Here is a 19,554-nt window from a genome sequence, read left to right as displayed (position 1 = left end):
AAATAGTGTTTTATATCACTGAAAAATTTCTTTCGTCTTTGGTACGATAATCCTTTTTCAAGGAATCCACAAACTAAGTAGTTTGCATAGTCTGCAAACCATGGAATTTCTTTATAATCTATCTTCAATAGATATTCATCAGGAAAGTTGTCTTGTATGGCCGATTCATTTAGAACTTCTAATTCAGGATTTTCAAGACGAGAAAGATGATCAGCGGCGAGATTTTCTGCTCCTCTTTTATCTCGGATTTCAATATCAAACTCTTGTAAGAGTAAGATCCAACGGATTAATCTTGGTTTAGCATCTTGTTTTGAAAATAGGTATCTAAGAGCAGAATGGTCGGTATAGACCACCGTTTTTGCTAGAACGAGATATGATCGAAATTTGTCAAAAGCAAAGACAATAGCAAGGAGTTCTTTTTCAGTAGTTGTATAGTTCGTTTGTGCTCCTTGTAACGTCTTACTAGCATAATATATAGGTTGAAATCGTTTTTCAATCCTTTATCCTAAAACGGCTCCCATTGCAAAATCACTTGCATCGCACATTAGTTCAAATGGTAGATTCCAATTTGGTGTTATCATGATCGGCGCATTAGTTAGTTTCTCTTTAAGAATATTAAAAGATTTGATACACTCATCTGAAAAGATGAATGGAGCATCCTTTTCTAGGAGTTTATTCATAGGAGTGGCAATTTTAGAAAAATCTTTTTTTGAAACGTCGGTAAAAACCGGCATGCCCTAGAAAACTCCTAACTCCTCTAACATTGGTGGGATGTGGAAGTTTAGCAATTACATCTACTTTAGCTCTATCCACTTCAATTCCTTCTTTTGAAATTTTATGACCAAGAACGATGCCTTCTTTAACCATAAAATGGCATTTCTCCTAATTAAGAACTAGATTTGATTGTTCGCATCTAATAAGCATTCGTTCCAGATTAACTAGACATGATTCAAATGTATCACCGAAGACTGAAAAGTCATCCATGAAAACTTCCATGCATTCTTCTATCATGTCATGAAAAATCGCCATCATACACCTTTGAAAGGTTGCAGGGGCGTTGCAAAGTCCAAATGGCATGCGTTTGTAAGCAAAAGTACCATAAGGGCACGTGAATGTGGTTTTCTCTTGATCTTCGGGTGCTATTGGAATTTGAAAATATCCGGAAAATCCATCTAGAAAACAATAGTAACTATTTCCGGCTAATCTTTCCAACATTTGATCTATGAAAGGTAAGGGAAAGTGATCTTTTCTGGTGGTGTCATTTAATTTTCTATAATCAATACATACACGCCATCCTGTTACAGTCCTAGTAGGAATAAGCTCATTTTTTTCATTTGTAATGACAGTCATGCCACCCTTCTTAGGCACGCATTGAACTGGGCTTACCGATGGACTATCAGAGATTGGATAAATTAGACCTGCATCTAGCAGTTTAATAATCTCTTTCTTAACTACATCTTGCATATTAGGATTTAGTCTTCGTTGGCGTTGCACATACGTTTTATGACCTTCTTCCATAAGGATTTTATGTGTGCAATACGAAGGACTTATTCCTTTAATATCATGAATCTTCCATGCAATGGCTGGTTTATGAGCTTTCAACACAGAAATGAGTTGTGATTTCTCATTTTCAGTAAGAGAAGACGATATTATTACAGGTAATTCAGATTCACCATGTAAATAAGCGTATTTCAAATGGTTTGGAAATGGCTTTAACTCTAATTTCGGAGGTTCTTCTATCGATGATTTGTATCGATATCTGTCTTCTTCTTTTAGCATTTGAATTTCTTCTGTTGTTGGTTCATATCCATTAGCTATAAGTGTAGCTAACATTTCAGCTTCATCAATTGGTTTATTACCTTCTCCTAAAGAACATTCTCCTATTCCTTGTAATTTTGGAAATTCTTCTAACAATTCTGCATGTGCATCTATAGTTTGAATATAATAACATGTATCATCTGCAGATTGCGGTTGTTGCATTGCTCTATCAACTGAAAAAGTAACACTCTCATCCTCTATACTTAGGGTCAATTTCTTACCGAACACGTCTATCATTGTTTTAGCCGTGTTTAAGAATGGTCTTCCTAATATGAGAGGAACTTGAGAATCTTCTTCCATGTCCAAAACAACAAAATCTACTGGAAATACTAAAGTACCAACTTTAACTAGCATGTTCTCCATTATCCCTCTAGGATATTTTATTGATCTATCGGCTAGTTGTATGCTTATTCTTGTTGGTTTCAATTCTCCAACGTCTAGTTTAGCGTATAGTGAATACGGCATTAGATTTATACTAGCACCTAAATCTGCCAATGCTGCTATTGAACTAAGACTACCCAGAAAATATGGAATTGTGAAACTTCCTGGATCAGATAGTTTTTCTGGTATCTTATTCAACAGCACTGCTGAACAATTAGCATTCATGGTAACAGCCGAGAGTTCTTCCATTTTCTTTCTATTTGAGATTAGATCTTTCAAGAATTTAGCATATCTAGGCATTCCTGAAATCACATCAATGAAAGGAAGATTTACATTTATCTGTTTAAACATATCCAAGAATTTAGATTGCTCGGCTTCAAGTTTCTCTTTCTTCATTTTACTCGGGTAAGGAAGTGGTGGTTGGTATGGTTTAACATAAGGTTTAGCCTTAACTGTGTTATCTTTATTAACCTTCTCAACTACCGGTTCTTTTTCCTTATCTTGATCAGGTTGTGGTTCTTGTGGAGTATGAATAGCTTCATCAGAAGTTACAGGTATTTCAGGTGGTTTAAGTGTTGTACCACTTCTTGTGGTAATGGCTTTAGCTGTTTCATTCCGGGGGTTAGCATTTGTATCACTAGGTAGACTTCCCGGTTTTCTTTCACCTATTAACCTTGCTAGGTTACTTACTTCTTGTTCCAGATTTTGAATAGAAGCTTGTTGATTTCTAAATGCTTGAGCATTTTGTTCATTGGTTTGTTTCTGAGATGTGAAAAACTGCGCTTGAGTTTCAACTAGCTTCGTCATCATATCTTCTAAATTCGGCTTTTTATCATCGGTTTGTTATGGTGGTTTGTTTTGAAAATTAGGTCTTTGCTGGTTGTAAGTATTATTGGATACTTGTTGATTGCTAGGACCTTGTTGGTTGTTGTATGGAATATTTCGGTTATAATTCTGGTTTTGATTGTAAATCGGTCTTGGCGGTTTATAATTATTCTGATAATTATTTCTAGGTCTTTGGTTTATGTATGAAATATTCTCTCTTTGTTCTATAGTTAATTCAATACTGAGACAATCTTTTGTCAAATGTGGTCCTCTAAACTGCTCACAACTAATTCGTATTGAGTGAATATCTTTAGTCATCTTTTCCATTCGTCTCTCGACAGCATCTATCTTTGCGGAAATGGAATTTAAGTCATGGCTAGAATCGGCTCTAGCTGCTTTAGATGATCTAACGATATCTTTTTCTTGGTGCCACTCATGTGAGTGGGAAGCAGTGTTATCAATAATTTTGTAAGCATCAGTTTCGGTTTTCTTCATAATAGAACCACCAGCTGCTATATCTATGTCTTTCCTTGTAGTGATGTCGCATCCTTGGTAGAATATTTGTACTATTTGACAAGTGTCTAAACCATATTGCGGACATCCTCTTAATAACTTTCCAAATCTAGTCCACGCCTCATATAGAGTTTCATTTGGCTTCTGTGTAAACGTAACAATTTCTGCTTGAAGTCTTACGGCTTTAGATGCAGGAAAGAATTGTTTAAGAAATTTTTCAACTAAAACGTCCCATGTATCAATCGCCCCTTCAGGTAACGATTCCAACAAATCTTTGGCTTCTCCCTTTAAAGTCCAGGGAAATAACATGAGATATATCTGTTCATCCTCCACTTCTCGGATTTTAAATAGTGTGCAGATCCTATTAAAGGTACGTAGATGTTCATTTGGATCTTCCTTCGGCGCACCACTAAATTGGCATTGATTAGTCACCATATGTAGAGTTTGTCCTTTGATTTCATAATCTGGCGCATTAATGTCAGGATGAGTAATTGCGTGACCTTGGCCAGTGCGTTTAGCTCTCATTCGGTCTTCCATACTTAAAGGTTCCAGATTTTCCATAATTGAATTTGTTGAATCTGAATCACTAGAGGATTCTGATTTAATGGTTCGTTCCTCAACAATCTCTGTTTGAATAATTGGTGGTTCCGGAGGAAAGTTTAGTGGTTCAGGATCTATGAATCGTTCCTGAATATTCTCCGGATTCTCAATTGTGAGGTCGGGTTCAAAAAATGGATTATCGGAAATTTAAACTGGAGTACTTGGTCGACTGGATGACGATTCTAAAGAAAAATCAACGGTGGTAATATTTGCTAAATGTCTTGATCTAGTTACAGGTGGTGAACGTACAAAAGGTGGTGAACGTCTTGCTCGGTGCATCCACTGAATATCCTATTAGTTTTTAAAAGGAAAGAAAAATTATAATAAGTTATCCAATCAATAGACTTTTCTGATTTTGCCCACATTTCGAATAGCCAAAAGATGCAGTAGAGGGGCAAGATTCGTTTGGTCTCAATATAATTGAGGACTGTTTGGCTCCAATAACCCGGTCCACATACAAATCTAACTATTACTACGAACCAGAAAATTTTGATGTCTATCAATTTAACCACTTAAAATAAATTTTCGTAATTTTAAGAAATTTAGATAAGAAGTAGAATAAAAATCTATGTCCTAAAACTAGAATAGCGAGAAATAAGAAAGAAAAAGAGTTCGTCGAAAAAGGTCGAAAAAGAAAAATGGTTGAAAAATAAAAGGTGACGGAAAAATAAAAGAAACTTATAAAACTTAAAAACACTTGACTAACCTAACCTTATTACTACAACTAACTTAAAATTATAATCGCAAATTGAGATTACTAATTGGAATGATAATTGATACATAGGTAAAAGTCGTCTAAAAATATTAAAGCTTACAGGAAAAACTATATCCCAAATGGAAATAACTTGAAAAGAAACTAAAACTTAAAAAGGCGTCGCAAAATTCTAAAGCACCTAAATCTTAGTCTAAAGAAAAAGCACTTAAGGAATTCTACGGCAAAGCCTAAAAATCTAGAAGTAAAAATAACAATGGCAAAAACTAAGTTTAAAACTAAATATGAGCTAAAAATACAAATATTACGCTAAAACGATTAAAAAGGGACAAATTATAAAAATATACAAAAAGTTGTAAAAAGTTACAAATTTTTATAAAAATATTATTTTTATATTATTTTATAAAAGCATTAATTTTTATATATATTAAAACTAATTATAATTAATTATACTAATTAAATTAAAACTTAAACTAAATTATAATAATAATTAAATTAATTAGGGTTAAAATAATAATAATAATTAATTACTCCTAATTAAATGCAGATTAGGGTTTCTGTCGGCGTCAGAGTGGCTCCGCGAGTTGCGGTATTTCAAGCAGCAAACCCCGCGAGTCGCGGGGTTCCAAAATTCAACTCTGGTACAGTTTTAAATTTGACGTTTTTTTATTTATTTTATATTTTCTGTTTTATATTTTCTGTTTTATAATCTAAAATTTTTATATAATAAAAAATTATATTTTAAAAATTAGAATAAAAATAGGACTACTTTATAATTTTATAAATAAAAATCTTAAAAATAGATTTATATATATATATTTTTTTATATATGTTTTAAATAAAAACAAAATACTTAAATAAAACTTATATAAAAATAAAGAAACTTTATAAAACTTAAATATTTAACAAAATCTTAAAAATACTTATATTTTTGTTTTTCTTTTTATATTTTTGAATAATTAAAAACGTATTTTTATAAAAACGTATTTTAATAAAAGTAAACTGAAAATCTTTTTTTTTCTTTTATATTAGCGTTGCGCTTCCGGCGTTTAAGAGTTCCCCGGCAGCGGCGCCAAAAATACTTGATATGTGCAGCGGGGTGTACGAAATACTATTAATTTTTACAGGGAAATACTATTAAATACGATACAATTTTACACAAGATATTTATTTATTTAGAGAATGGATATACTTAAACCTTGCTACAACACTTATAGGTAGTGTACCTAATCGTACAGTAGTGTAGTTTTTAGTAAGTCCGGTTCGTTCCACAGGAAAAATCTTTAAACAAAGCTTAACGCTATATTAGTTTACTTTTATAAAAATACAAATATATATATAAGTAGTATTATTATTATAAAGGGGGGTTTTTACCGTTTAATGACCGGTTTGTCGATTTTAAAACTTTAGTCGCAGTTAAAACCAAATGTAAAATATTAAAAATAAATACAAGACTTAAATTAAAGCGTAAAGTAAATAACGATAATGAAATTGCGAATAATAAAAGTGCGATAAAATAAACTTGCGATAATTAAAAAGTACGATAATTAAAAGTGCAATTAAATACAATAACAATAAAAATGCGATAATTAGAAGTGCAATTAAATATAAAATGAAGGAAATTAAATATGAAATAAAAGAATTATGCTTATTTAAACTTCCGTAATCATGATGTTTGACGTGTTGATTTTAGTTTTATGCCCATGGGTTAATTGTCCTTTGTCCTGGATTATTTAATATGTCCGTCTGGTTTTTGTCCATAACAGTCCATCAGTCATAAATATAAAGTGCGAGTGTCCTCGTCAAATTATCCTTACACCCGAAGTTAAATATTCCAACTAATTGGGGACTTAAACTGTAACAAGATTTTAATACTTTGTTTAATAATTACACCAGGATGTCGACTGAGTGTAACCCAAGGTTTTAATATTTTGTTATCAATTATACCAAGTGTCCTTGTACATAATTTCACCCCTGTTTTAATTATTCTAGTGGCTATTAATCCATTCCCGTGTCCGGTTAAATGAACGATTATTCGTACATATAAATACCCCGCCCATCATATCCGATTGAGTGTATATGGTAATTTATAGGGACGCCCAATTGTAAATCTTTATATTAATATTAACAAACTATCATTTAGTTAAACAAATATAAAGCTCATTAATAGCCCATAGTCTAATTTCCACAAGTGTCGTTCTTTTGTCCAAACCCCAATTATGGTACAAAGCCCAATTACCCAATTTTAGTAATTAGCCCAACATCATGATTACTTCGGATTAAATAAGCATAATAATAACTTAGCTACGAGACATTAAATTAAAAAGGTTGAACATAACTTACAATGATTAAAAATAGCGTAGCGTTACACAGACAGAATTTCGACTTACACCCTTACAACATTAGCTAACATACCCTTATTATTAGGATTAAAATTAAAATTAAAATATAAATATAAATATATACGTTTAGATATATGGATGGATATATTGGATGATTTTTACGATCAGAATGCGCGAGCTTTATAGGCAGTTTCAAAATTAGGGGCTCCGCGACTCGCGTAGTTTTTGCACTGCAAACTCCGCAACTCGCGGAGTTTGCTTTTACAGCTCACACAAGTTTGGAGCCTTTCTTGCCGACGGTTTATAATATATTATATAATATATAAATAATTATAAGAATTATTTAAATATTATATTATATTTATGTGCATAGTTGACTTGTAATTTTTAGTCCGTTGCGTCGAGCGTTGAGAGTTGACTCATGTCCCGGTTCCGGATTTTCGAACGTCCTTGCGTACAATTTAATATCTTGTACTTTGCATTTTGAATCTTGTACTCTTGTAATTTCGAGACGTTTCTTATCAATAATTGGAACCTCTTTGATTGTATTTTGTACTTTTGAGCTTTTTGGTCGTTTGCGTCTTCAATTCGTCGAATCTGTCTTTTGTCTTCACCTTTTATTATTTAAACGAATATCACTTTTAAATAGAATAATTGCAACTAAAAGCCTGTCTTTCTTGAGGAATAATGCTATGAAATATATGTTCATTTTTAGCATTATCACTTGCAAACTTACAATACCGCTATTTTACATATAACATGAAATATAGAACATAAAACTTTGATACAAAGTAGTTGCGAAGATAATTCTAGTTAATAAATAAGGCGTTCAGCAAAGGCAATAAAGACACGTAATTCATAAGTCCAGAAACAAGTCATGCATTCTGGTTTTACTAATACCACTTCCCATCCTTGGTTTTATGGAACATAACCGTTGTGACCGATAGTAAGACAATGTGTTGTAACGTCGTCAAAAGGATGAAGGTTACGTAATGACCAACAGTCTCGTAATAACCTAAAAACCTCATTTCTTACCCCAATTACCGACTTCGTCACTTGTGGGAACGTTTTGTTTAATAGTTGTAGCCCGATGTTCTTGTTCTCACTTTGGTGAGAAGCGAACATTACTAACCCGTAAGCATAACATGCTTCTTTATGTTGCATGTTAGCCGCTTTTTCTAAATCACGAAGTCCTATATTCGGATATATTGAGTCAAAATAATTTCTTAACCCGTTGCGTAAAATAGCATTTGGGTTCCCCGCAATATATGCGTCAAAGTAAACACATCGTAACTTATGGATTTCCTAATGTGATATCCCCCATCTTTCGAACGAAAGCCTTTTATAAATCAAGGCATTCTTGGAACGTTCTTCGAATGTCTTACAAACTGATCTCGCCTTAAATAGTTGTGCCGAGGAATTCTGACCGACTCTAGACATGATTTTATCAATCAAGTCTCCGGGTAGGTCTCTTAAAATATTGGGTTGTCTATCCATTTTGTGTTTTTATACTGTAAAATAGACAAGAGTTAGATTCATAAAAAATACTTATTAATACAAGAAATTTTTACATATATCATAAAGCATAAGCACACTATATTACATATATTACACCACACGAATACAACTATCTTATTCCGACTCGCTCATTTCTTCTTCTTCAGTTTTGGTTCGTTTTGACAAGTTTCTAGGGTTATATGATGTTCCCCTAATACGATCTGTCGGTTTCCACATTGGTTTAGAAAAACCTGGTGGTTTAGAGGTTCCCAGGTTATTGTCACAACTTAAGAAATACGGGTGTTGACGATACATATAAAGTTCATCGGGTTTGGAATCAAATTTCTCTATTTTTATGCCCTTTCCGTTATTGTTCTCTTTTGCCTTATTAAATTGTGTTGGGGTAATTTCTATAACATCATCGGAATCCTTGTCGGGATCCGATTCATCGGAGAATTGGTAATCCACCCAATACTTTGCTTCCTTGGCGGAAACACCATTGACCATAATTAACTTTGGTCGGTTGGTTGAGGATTTTCTTCTACTTAACCGTTTTATTATTTCAACCACTGGTTCTATTTCTTCTTCCGGTTCCGATTCTTCTTACGGTTCCGATTCTTCTTCCGGTTCCGACTCTTCTTTCGGTTCCTCTTCGGGAACTTGTGAATCAGTCCACGAATCATTCCAATTTACATTTGACTCTTCATTATTATTAGGTGAGTCAATGGGACTTGTTCTAGAGGTAGACATCTATCACATAATATCAAACACGTTAAGAGATTAATATATCACATAATATTTACATGTTAAAAATATATAGTTTCCAACAAAATTTGTTAAGCAATCATTTTTCAAGTAAACACGGTCGAAGTCCAGACTCACTAATGCATCCTAACAAACTCGATAAGACACACTAATGCAAAATTCTGGTTCTCTAAGACCAACGCTCTGATACCAACTGAAATGTCCCGTTCTTATTGATTAAAAACGTTCCATATTAATTGATTTCGTTGCGAGGTTTTGACCTCTGTATGAGACGTTTTTCAAAGACTGCATTCATTTTAAAACAAACCATAACCTTTATTTCATCCATAAAGGTTTAAAAAGCTTTACGTAGATTATCAAATAATGATAATCTAAAATATCCAGTTTACACACGACTATTACATAATGGTTTACAATACAAATATGTTACAACGAAATAAGTTTCTTGAATGCAGTTTTTACACAATATCATACAAGCATGGACTCCAAATCTTGTCCTTATTTAAGTATGCGACAGCGGAAGCTCTTAATAATCACCTGAGAATAAACATGCTTAAAACGTCAACAAAAATGTTGGTGAGTTATAGGTTTAATCTATATATATCAAATCGTAACAATAGACCACAAGATTTCATATTTCAATATACATCCCATACATAGAGATAAAAATCATTCATATGGTGAACACCTGGTAACCGACATTAACAAGATGCATATATAAGAATATCCCCATCATTCCGGGACACCCTTCGGATATGATATAAATTTTAAAGTACTAAAGCATCCGGTCTTTGGATGGGGTTTGTTAGGCCCAATAGATCTATCTTTAGGATTCGCGTCAATTAGGGTGTCTGTTCCCTAATTCTTAGATTACCAGAATTAATAAAAGGGGCATATTCGATTTTGATAATTCAACCATAGAATCTAGTTTCACGTACTTGTGTCTATTTTGTAAATCATTTATAAAACCTGCATGTATTCTCATCCCAAAAATATTAGATTTTAAAAGTGGGACTATAACTCACTTTCACAGATTTTTACTTCGTCGGGAAGTAAGACTTGGCCACTGGTCGATTCACGAACCTATAATAAATATGTACATATATATCAAAGTATATTCAAAATATATTTACAACACTTTTAATACATTTTGATGTTTTAAGTTTATTAAGTCAGTTGTCCTCGTTAGTAACCTACAACTAGTTGTTCAACGTTAGATGTACAGAAAAAAAATTGATATATATTATCTTGAATCAATCCACGACCCAATGTATACATGTCTCAGGCTAGATCACAACTCAAAGTATATATATTTTTAGAATCAACCTCAACCCTGTATAGCTAATACCCACATTACTGCATATAGAGTGTCTATGGTTGTTCCAAATAATATATACACATGGGTCGATATGATATGTCAAAATATTTGCATACGTGTCTATGGTATCCCAAGATTACATAATATATTAGAATACATGTATAATACAATATAAGTTAGCTAGGATATGATTAATATAGATTTGTTACCAATGTTCACGTTGCTACAACAAGAAAAATTATCCAATCTTGTTTTACCCATAACTTCTTCATTTTAAATCCGTTTTGAGTGAATCAAATTGCTATGGTTTCATATTGAACTCTATTTTATGAATATAAACAGAAAAAGTATAGGTTTATACTCGGAAATATAAGTTACAAGTCATTTTTGTAAAGATAGTCATTTCAGTCGAAAGAACGACGTCTCGATGACCATTTTAGAAAACATACTTTCACTTTGAGTTTAACCATGATTTTTGGATATAGTTTCATGTTCATAAGAAAAATCATTTTCCCAGAAGAATAACTTTTAAATCAAAGTTTATCATAGTTTTTAGTTAACTAACCCAAAACAGCCCCCGGTGTTACTACGACGGCGTATGTCCGGTTTTACAGTGTTCTTCGTGTTTCCAGGTTTTAAATCATTAAGTTAGCATATCATATAGATATAGAACATGTGTTTAGTTGATTTTAAAAGTCAAGTTAGAAGGATTAACTTTTGTTTGCGAACAAGTTTAGAATTAACTAAACTATGTTCTAATGATTACAATTTTAAACCTTCGAATAAGATAGCTTTATATGTATGAATCGAATGATGTTATGAACATCATTACTACCTCAAGTTTTCTGGATAAAGCTACTGGAAATGAGAAAAATAGATCTAGCTTCAAAGGATCCTTGGATGGCTTGAAAGTTCTTGAAGCAGAATCATGACACGAAAACAAGTTCAAGTAAGATTTCCACTCGAAATAAGATTGTTATAGTTAAAGAAATTGAATCAAAGTTTGAATATGAGTATTACCTTGTATTAGAAAGATATCTTACTGAAAATAATAAAGATTTCTTGAGGTTGGATGATCACTCTACAAGATTGGAAGTAAGCTAGCAAACTTGGAAGTATTCTTGATTTTATGAAACTAGAACTTGTAGAATTTATGAAGAACACTTAGAACTTGAAGATAGAACTTGAGAGTGATTAATTAGATGAAGAAAATTGAAGAATGGAAGTGTTTGTAGATGTTTTTGGTCGTTAGTATATGTAACGACCCGTCAAAATCGCTATTGACGCGGCACGTTAATCATTGATTCCACAGTGAGGTTTTGACCTCTATATGATACGTTTTGATAAAATATTGCATTCATTAAAATAAGTGATTTTCTAAACATAGAAAGTTATAAACATGTGGGCGAGTACTTAGGTATAAGCAAAACCCCAAAATACATAAGTCTTTAATTTACAGGTTGACATCACAGTCCAATTATTTATTACACAACGCAGTTTTATTTTGAATGCAATAAACTTTGTACAAAGCATGAGAGACTCCATGCAGGTAACAAGCACATCACAGCGGAAGCATTCTAAGGACCTGAGAATAAAACATGCTAAAAAGTCAACACGAATGTTGGTGAGTTATAGGTTTAATTGCTCGAGTCATAAACATATATAAAGATAGACCACAAGATTTTATCAAAAGTTTATCAATAGATTCTACGTAACAGAGCACCCTGGTAACTAAACTTAACGCTATAGTGATAATTACCCCATTCGTTTTAATACACGCAAACCAACGTGTCTTAAACTCAAATAACATACGTCTGTTAAAAGGCTAGCACTCTAGCTCGGACGGGGATGTCAAGCCCTATGGATCCATATACAATTATTCGCGCCCACCAGTCCATATCCTATGTACTGGCAGCTACTAGTTACCAAAGCTAAGGGATTTTCGGTTTAACTCAGTGTAGAATTTAGTATGTACTTGTGTCATATTGCGTTTAAAATAAATTGCATGTATTCTCAGCCCAAAAATATTTAAAGCATTTAAAAAGGGAGACTATAACTCACAGTTCAATATTGCGATTCAATATTGTAGGTAAATTGCGTAGACGTAATGCTGGTAGACGACTGTATGGTTGGCCTTGGATTCAAGAACAATACCCCGAACAATACCCAATATTTCCTTAGCTTAAAGCGGTTTGAAACCCGAATTAAAACACCCGCGTATATACCTTATTATTATTAAACTTAAATTATAAATTATAATTATAATTATAATTATAATATAAATGTAAGAATGATCAGAGAGATATAGATGGTATTACTTCGTCGAGCAAACTGACCTTTTATAATACTTTTCCATTTACTGTAGCTCATGCGATCGCATGAGTTTTCAGTGTTTTTTCCATGCGATCGCATGGCCGCCTTTTCTGTTTTTGTTTGCTAGTTCGTCGACGTCAAATAGTATTTTACTGTAGCAAATAGTGTTTTACTGTAGCAAATAGTGTTTTACTGTAGAAAATTCATTTTTACTTGTACATATATATATATACATACATATAATTGTTCATGAATCGTCGAGAGTAATCAAAAGTAATTGTATATATGAACAGTTCTAAAATTTTTGAGACTCAATCTAACAGACTTTGTTTAACTTGTTAAAATAATAAATCGTATAGAGAATTGGTTTAAATAAGTCAAAAATTTTCGGGTCATCACAGTATATGGATTAGATATAAAGGATGTGTAATTTTATTTACATGTAAATAAGTCATGAATGATTACTCATATTTTTGTAATTTTATGAGATATTTCATGCTAGTTGCCAAGTGATGCTTCCCACATGTGTTAGGTGACTCACATGAACTGCTAAGAGCTGATCATTGGAGTGTATATACCAATAGTACATACATCTAAAAGCTGTGTATTGTACGAGTACGAATACGGGTGCATACGAGTAGAATTGTTGATGAAACTGAACGAGGATGTAATTGTAAGCATTTTTGTTAAGTAGAAGTATTGTGATAAGTGTCTTGAAGTCTTTAAAAAGTGTATGAATACATATTAAAACACTACATGTATATACATTTTAACTGAGTCGTTAAGTCATCGTTAGTCGTTACATGTAAGTGTTGTTTTGAAACCTTTAGGTTAACGATCTTGTTAAATGTTGTTAACCCATTGTTTATTAAATCAAATGAGATGTTAAATTATTACATTATCATGATATCATGATGTATTAATATATCTTAATATGATATATATGTATTAAATGTCGTTACAACGATAATCGTTACATATATGTCTCGTTTCAAAATCATTAAGTTAGTAGTCTTGTTTTTACATATGTAGTTCATTGTTAATATATTTAATGATATGTTTACTTATCATAATATCATGTTAACTATATATATATCCATATATATGTCATCATACAGTTTTTACAAGTTTTAACGTTCATGAATCGCCGGTCAACTTGGGTGGTCAATTGTCTATATGAAACCTATTTCAATTAATCAAGTCTTAACAAGTTTGATTGCTTAACATGTTGGAAACATTTAATCATGTAAATATCAATTTCATTTAATATATAAAAACATGAAAAAGTTCGGGTAACTACAGTTCTTACGGTTGACACCCGATTTGGTTCAGGTGACCTAATGAATTCCAGGTGAATTCCTAGGATTTTACGTTCAATGGTAATGAATGCATTGAAAATAGGATTTTAAGAAAACAAATTGGTTTGTAATTTTGATCAAAATATTTTCTCGTTCAAGCTCGAGTTTAGATATCATTGAATTCCATGAGTTTGTAATTCTCAATCTTTAAAGTCAATCTCAAGGATTGAGTAATATCAGTCTTAAAAGCCGATTTTTAATATTTAAGGAGATTATCCTTTTCTGGGGGTCTGATTCATTAGTTTTATCAAGGTAATTTGCACGGCGCCCTCCCCATTTTACGAGACAGCTCCTCTCATGGTTAGGATAAGTCTGACCACTTAGCGACCCTATTTGATGCTGAGGTCCGTGGATTTCCTGCTGATTTTAGAGATGACTTTTCTAGATTTTTCGTCAACCTACAGCTGGTCTGGACGACAACTTCCTGACTTAAATCAAGAAGCGCGTGTCTTTTTCGGAAGACTTTACTTCCTTTTAATGATGAAATTGATTCATCGTGTAGATCCATCTATTCTTTCAAAGGTATTACAATAAATCGGGTAACACTAATTAAAATCGTCCAAAACAAAAGTACCTGTAATAATCTTGTACAAACATATGTGATATGTGTTTAAAATAACTTGATAAATTCTTTCCACACTTAGCTTTTATTTATTTTTTTTCTTTGCCTTTTTATTCTCCTCTATTCCATTTTAAATGAATTCTAACGTTTTGGGTTGTTTCTCCATTTATGTTCTCTCCGAGGTAACAATAACTTCGGTATTATAACCTAGTTTTATCGTTCATAAATATGTATAAACATGATTTTGAATTCATTTAGTTGAAAATTTTTCAAATTTTCACAAAATTTGGCAATTAAACTAAGTATAAACCCGAGAGAATTTATAACCCTTCCCCACACTTGAGATCATGCAATGTCCTCATTTGCATGAAATCAGACTATAATTATAAATTCATGAGGGTGATTAGTGTAGAAAAGTGATTAAAAATACCGAGTTTGCAAACATATTATTTTATATCACATTTGATATTTTACGTCTTGTCGTCAAAATTAGTTGCTTTTGCTGAACTTAAGGTCAGTCTTTGAAAGTGCGATGTTTTACCCTGTTTTGTACATAAGATAAACTACAAGCATATATATATATATATATATATATATATATATATATATATATATATATATATATATATATATATATATATATATATATATATATATATATATATATAAACCTTTATTTATTAAAACAATTTGAATAAAGCTTTTTTAAAAAAAAATTTGTTTCCTTTTACTTTAGGTAGTTTCGGTATGTTTACCTAGTCCGTCCCTCGACAAAATTTAAAATTTATCGTTTTTAAAGCGATTGTTTTAAAAGCAAAGATTTTTGGGTTTTTTAATTTTTTTAAAATTTTTTTTTATACTTTAGATCAATAAAATTAAAAATAATGATAACAAAATTTTTCGCCCCGTCCTCGGGTAAAGCAATTTCGATTCTATGATCTAGTCTTTAACTTACGACGAATTTTAGAAATTATTTTTTAAACTTAATGAAATAAAGTAAATTTTGTTTTTAAATTCACACAAAACTTAAATTTAAAAAGCGTATTAATTTTATACAAAACCTACAAAACAAAAAATTCAGAATGGGGAAGAAAACTAGTTCTTTAGTGTCTGCTAGTGGAAAAGACCAATCTGATTCCATTCTCGGAACTACACGAGAACATAACAACTAACTCTAGATAGCATTTTCTTTTTAGAATATTTGAATCTCCCCACACTTAGGTAGCTGTGGTGTCGAAATTGTGGTTAACTTCATCGTCAATTTCTCTTGGACCATAATCAACTTGCATATCTGTGACTTTTGCTTTAAGCCATTGGTCGGATTCCTGAGTAATATCCACAAATTCAATTAGTTTCGCCTTTTCTTTAGGCGATAGATTGGATTCTAACCGGTTACATAACTTAAAGTTCTCCTTGGTTCTAGCATCGCGAATCCGTTTAATAAGTTTCTTCATTGAACTATTAATAACGGTGTCATTTAATTTCGTATCAACAACGGGGTTCTTTATTATCAGGTCATCATTAGGTTTTACTTCATCTTTTTCACACTTAGGCATTTTATTATTGTTAAGCACTACCGTTGGAGTTGATAAAACAATATGCTTCTCATCGATCGTTTTTATCGGTTCAACAGTTTTGGTTGGTGGAGATTTAGACTTTCGACTCACAAAGGTGATCGATTTTTCACCATCATTAAGTGTCATTCTACCCTCTCTTACATCAAATAACGCCCTGGTAGATGCTAAGAATGGTCGACCTAAAATTAGAGGAATGTTTGGGCCCTCTTCTATGTCAATGACAATAAATTCGACTAAAAAGGTTAAATTACCCACTTGAACTGGTAGGTTGTCAGCAATTCCAACTGGGTGCCTAATGGTTTGATCAAAGAGTCGAACACTCATCTCTGTTGGACTTAACTCACCTACTCCTAATCTCTTATATAATGAAAGAGGCATAACACTCACACTCGCACCTAAATCTGCTAGTGCATCATACATGACACAATCACTAAGTAGACAAGGAACAATAAATTCACCCGGATCACCCAACCTGGGTGGAGGTTTCAGTGGAACTGTCTTTACCGGGTTTACTTTTACGGTTTCTGTTTCTTGCACTTTCTTATTCTTCTTCTTCTTTCCAGAGGTATCACAAACTTTATTACCTATCACTTGCTCATACTCAACTCCTTTTCTTGGAAATGGGATGGGTGGTCTATAGGGTGCCACCACTGGCTTTACATACTCGGGTGTTGGTGGTGGTGTTGTAACTTCTTGATTGTTACTCACATCTAATACCTTCCCATCTTCTGATGCTGCTTTTTGAGAATTCGTTGATACCATATTAACATTCTCATTTCGAGGATTTACTTCAGTATCACTCGGTAGCTTTCCTTGTTCCCTCTCACTCATCATGCTAGCAAGAGTACCTATATGTTTTTCTAGATTCAAAATGGAAGCTTGTTGAGTTCTTAATGACTGATCAAACCTCTCATTTGTTTGGGTTTGAGATGTAATAAATTGTGTTTGAGATTCCATTAGCTTTGCCATCATTTCTTCCAGATTTGGCTTTTTCTCTTCGGTTTGTTGTGGTGGTTTATACAAGCCAGGTTTTTGTTGATTGAAAGTGTTGTTTTGAGTTGGTTGGTTATTCGGACCTTGTTGGTTGTATGAGTTATTGTTAGGTCCATTTGGATTGTAAAGAATGTTTTGATTTCGATTGAAGTTTGGCCTTGGCGGTTGATAATTATTTTGATAATTATTTCCCGGCCTTTGGTTTATGTAGGAAACATTCTCACTTTGTTCCATCGTTTGCTCAATGTGACACTCTTTCGTTAAGTGTGGTCCACCGCATTGCTCACAACTGATTCGTATTGCGTGAATATCTTTATTCATCTTTTCCATTCGTCTTTCAAAAGCATCTATTTTTGCGGAAACGGAATCAAAGTCATGGCTAGAATCGGCTCTAGCCGCTTTAGATGATCGAAAAATATCTTTTTCTTGATGCCACTCATGTGAGTGGGATGCTGTGTTATCAATAATTTTATAAGCTTCAGTTGCGATTTTCTTCATAATGGAACCACCAGCTGTTATGTCGATGTCTTTTCGTGTAGCAACGTCGACACCTTGGTAGAATATTTGTACTATTTGATAAGTGTCTAAACCATGTTGCGGACATCCTCTCAATAACTTTCCAAATCTTGTCCATGCCTCATATAATGTTTCATTTGGATTTTGCACAAACGTAACAATTTCTCCTTGAAGTCTCACGGCTTTAGATGCTGGAAAGAATTGTTTAAGAAAATTTTCAACTAAAACGTCCCATGTATCAATCGCCCCTTCAGGTAACGATTCTAACCAATCTTTGGCTTCTCCCTTTAAAGTCCAGGGAAATAACATGAGATAGATTTGTTCATCCTCCACTTCTCGGATTTTAAATAGAGTACAAATCCTATTAAAGGTTCGAAGATGTTCGTTTGGATCTTCCTTCGACGTACCACTATATTGACATTGATTAGTTACCATGTGTAGGATTTGTCCTTTGATTTCATAATCTGGCACATTAATGTCTAGCTTAATAATGGCGTGACCTTGGCCCGTACGTGTGGCTCTCATTCGATCTTCCATACGTAGAGGTTCCGTTACTTCCATGATTGTATTTGTTGAATCTGAATCACTAGAGGATTCTGACTTAATGGTTTCTTCCTCGACAATCTCTGGATGAGTAATTTGTGGTTCAGGAGGAATGATTAGTGGTTCAGGATCTCTGAATTGTCCCTGAATATCCTCTGGATTCTCAATTGTGAGGTCGAGTTCAAAAAATGGATTATCGGAAATTTGAATTGGAGTACTTGGTCGACTAGATGACGATTCTAGAGAAAAATCAACGGCGACAATATTGGCTAGATGTCTTGATTGAGTTACGGGTGGTGAACGTATGAACGGTGGTGAACGTTTTGCTCGGTACATTCACTGAATATCCTATTAGTTATAAAAGATAAAAATTATATAAGTTATCAAATTAATAGACTTTTCTGATTTTTCCCACGTTTTGAATAGCCAATAGATGCAGCAGGTAGCCAAGACCCTTTAAATCGGAAGCCCACAACTTGCCACTAACAAATCCAACTATTACTACGAACCAGAAAATTTTGGATGTCTATCAATTTAACCGCTTAAAATAATTTTTTCGTTTTGAAATTTTAGAGAAGAAATAGAAAATTCTATGTTCTAAAAACTAGAGCGTCGAGAAATAAGAAAGAAAAAGAGTGCATCGAAAAATGTCGAAAAATAAAAGGTTGAAAAATAATCGTCGAAAAAATAAGAAAATTGCAGCGTCAAAACTTAAAAGTCTAAAAATTAAAAATTAAAACTTACGTCTAAAGGTATTAAAGCTTAAAAGGAATTCTATATCCAAAACGGCAATAACTTAAAAGGTACTAAAATCTTTTAAAACTAAAGCGATAAGCGATGTCATAAAATTCTATAGCATCTAAATCTTAATCTAAAGAAAAAGCACTTAAGGGATTTTACGGTAAAGCCTAAAAATCTAGA

At 32.7% G+C, this 19,554-nt stretch overlaps 1 non-coding gene across 1 annotated transcript; it reads left to right on the top strand.

The window, feature by feature from the left end:
• Positions 1–18,160: 18,160 nt before the first annotated feature.
• On the top strand, positions 18,161–18,267 carry LOC139846234 (small nucleolar RNA R71). The gene has a single exon (XR_011758962.1). It is a non-coding gene; the product is annotated as a small nucleolar RNA R71 (small nucleolar RNA).
• The last annotated feature ends 1,287 nt before the right edge of the window (positions 18,268–19,554 follow it).

The sequence above is a fragment of the Rutidosis leptorrhynchoides genome, chromosome 4, assembly GCF_046630445.1.
Source record: "Rutidosis leptorrhynchoides isolate AG116_Rl617_1_P2 chromosome 4, CSIRO_AGI_Rlap_v1, whole genome shotgun sequence".
NCBI classification, from domain to species: Eukaryota; Viridiplantae; Streptophyta; class Magnoliopsida; order Asterales; family Asteraceae; genus Rutidosis; species Rutidosis leptorrhynchoides.
Note: the sequence above shows the minus strand (reverse complement) of the source record. Positions and strands in the feature narration are given on the sequence as shown.